The sequence below is a fragment of the Jaculus jaculus genome, chromosome 12 (genome assembly GCF_020740685.1).
Source record: "Jaculus jaculus isolate mJacJac1 chromosome 12, mJacJac1.mat.Y.cur, whole genome shotgun sequence".
NCBI lineage: Eukaryota > Metazoa > Chordata > Mammalia > Rodentia > Dipodidae > Jaculus > Jaculus jaculus.
The window spans coordinates 33,256,561-33,259,489 of record NC_059113.1 but is presented as its reverse complement, the minus strand read 5'-3'; the positions used below and the strand labels follow the sequence as shown (position 1 = coordinate 33,259,489).

Sequence of the window (2,929 nt, the reverse complement as noted above, 5' to 3'; positions counted from 1 at the left end):
GGCTACTGATTTCTGTGTATTTATTTTGTATCCTGCTACATGGCTGTAGGTTTTGATCAGCTCTAACAGTTTGCTAGTAGCAGGTTAATTTCTCCTCGAGTCCTTGTTCAACTTCCCGCCGGCTTGGGCAAGTGGCACCAACGTGGCAAGCACAATTCCAGCACAGAAATGAAAGATAAAAAGAAGTAACCTAGGGGCTGGGGAGATGGCTAAGCAGTTAAGGCGCTTGCCTGCGAAGCCAAAGGACTCAAGTTTGATTCCCCAGGACCCACATAAGCCAGATGCACAAGGGGGAGTATGCGTCTGGAGTTTACTTGCCGTGACTGGAGGCCCTGGTGTGCTCTCTCTCTCTGCTAGCAAATAAATAAATAAAATAAATTAGGAAAAAAAAAAAAAAGAAGTAACTTAGGAAGGAGAGACCCCATCCAAGACTGCTGTCAGAAGGATTGCTGGATTTGTGGGGCTATTTCCCCGAGAATCCATATAAACTTAGCAGTGCTTATGTTACACCCTCCATTTCCCATTGACCAATGACTTAGCTCACAGGGCATTAATGCCCTGAGAACTGACAACTGCTCATATATATCCTATGGCATTGCCTCTATGGAAGTCCAGAGCAGGGAAGACATACAGCATAGGAGCAGGAGTGACAGGTATGAAGCCATTCAGAATCCACTCAGCACTGGAGTCAGGACCAGATGAGACCAAGAAAGTATTAGAAATAGTGGACAAAACCCTACTTCAGACCGGTAAGCTCTGGGTGGCAGGAATTCAGCCAAGAGAATGTGCCTGTAAGGACTGGAGAGTTGCATGTATTCCAGAGGATCTCTAGCATCCAAGGGCTTGACTGGCTATGCCTTTAATGGTGTGAGATCTATGAGGAACCAGTGGAATTGTAGAATAATTTGCTTTGCTTGTTGTACGGCTGATTTTTGTTTTCTTGTTTTGTTTTTTCAAGGTAGGGTCTTCATCTAGCCCAGGCTGACCTGGAATTTCCTATGTAGGGTGGCTTTGAACTCACAGCAATCATCCTGCCTCTGCCTCCCAAGTGCTAGAATTAAAGACATGCACCACTACTCCCAGCTTAGAATAATAATTAAAAAAAAAAAAACAAAAAAAAAAAAAAAAACAGAAGCTGCAGCCAGACATGGGGGCACACACTTTTAATCCAAGCACTTGGGAGGCAGAGGTAGGAGGATCGTGGTGAGTTTGAGGCCACCCTGAGACTACACAGTGAATTCCAGGTCAGCCTGCACTAGAGTGAGGCCGTACCTTGAAAAAACAAAACAAAACAAAAAAACTGGAAAGGATCTTAGCATTAATATAAATAATTCCTTCTTTTATGAAACAAAGCAACCCTCTTCAGTATAATTACAACCAAATAGTGACTACCACAGCGATAATCTCAGCTATCACTTTAAGCACCTTACTGCACGTGCTTCTGCTGTTTTTGTTTTCACTGAACCCACGTGACAGCTCTCATTTTATCAATGAGAAACAGCCTCAGGTCAGCTCTGATTTAATTAGTCTGGGAAATTCTAATGGGCAGCAAGGTTAAAATTGTAGAGACTGAAGTTGAATTTTAAAATTGTTTGGTTTGATCTTCTCTCTTCAAAGGAAACTATTAACCTGAAACTTCATAGATTATCCTCTTCCCACTCCTTTAATTGCCCTTCTAGCCACAATAACTTCCGGTGAATTTGAATGGAATTCAGCAGTATTCCATCACTATCAGGCTCAGTTCTGAGATGCTAAGTACCTACCAAAGGGATAGGGAAGTCAGGCTATGCTGGTCAAGTGTGTACTGTGTGCCAAATATTGTCCAAGGGACATTTTTTTTTTTTAAAATATGGAACGCTTCACGAATTTGCGTGTCATCCTTGCGCAGGGGCCATGCTAATCTTCTCTGTATCGTTCCAATTTTAGTATATGTGCTGCCGAAGCGAACACAAGGGACATTTTATTTCATTAACTGTGATGGTGCATTTAATTCTTATGACAACTTGGCATTGCAGATATTATTTGCCTTATTTGGAAGATGAGAAAATGAGTCTTCTGAGAGGTTAAATAAATTGCTTAAGATTTTGCGGTGAATAAAAAAGCTGAGCTGACTCTATTGGAACAGTTTTGTTTTGTGTCCAAAGCCCTCTTCCTTTATGCCATGCCCGAGCTGAGGGGACAGGGGCACTGCTTCACACTGCCACCCTCCGCAGCCTAAAGAGCTTCCTTAATCTTTTAGAGGCTTCAACTAAGGCAAACCTAGGACTCATAGCATCAATGCAGAACATAATTTTAGGACTAGCAGTATGAACCAGAGTTGGGATTTATAACAGTCATGTTCTCGTTATTGGGACAAAACATCCAACCAGGCCGGGCATGGCGGCATACGCCTTTAATGCCACCCGGGAGGCAGAGGTAGGGGTATTGCCATGTGCTCGAGGCCAGCCTGAGACTACATAGCAAATTCCAGGTCAGCCTGTGCTAGGACAAGACCTTACCTCGAAAAAAAGAAAGAAAAAGAAAAGAAAAACATTCAACCAGAAGCACCTTATGGGAGGAAAGGTTTTTTTTTTTTTTTAAATATGTTATTTATTTATTAGAGATAGAGGGAGAGAGAGATAGATAGAGACTGAGAATGGGCCCCCCAGGGCCTCTAGCCACTGCAAACGAACTCCAGATGCATGCGCCACCATGTGCATCTGGCTTACGTGGGACCTGGAGAATTGAGCCCTAAGGTCTGCCCCCAGGAACCCACTTTCTCTAGCAAGGCTCCACCTGCCAAAGGCTCCACCAGCTGGGGCCTAAATAGAAAGCTTAATCCCAACTGCTTTAGGCTATGGGGACATTTTGCATTCTAACCACTACAAGATCCTTCTAAAGATTTTTCAATAAAGACTTAAATATGAGAGAAATGGAGGTACTCAGAAAG

General features: G+C 43.2%; 1 non-coding gene across 1 annotated transcript; it reads right to left on the bottom strand.

Moving 5' to 3' along the window:
- Positions 1 to 1,843: 1,843 nt before the first annotated feature.
- LOC123453802 lies at positions 1,844 to 1,950 on the bottom strand. The gene has a single exon (XR_006632980.1). It is a non-coding gene; the product is annotated as a U6 spliceosomal RNA (small nuclear RNA).
- Positions 1,951 to 2,929: the final 979 nt, after the last annotated feature.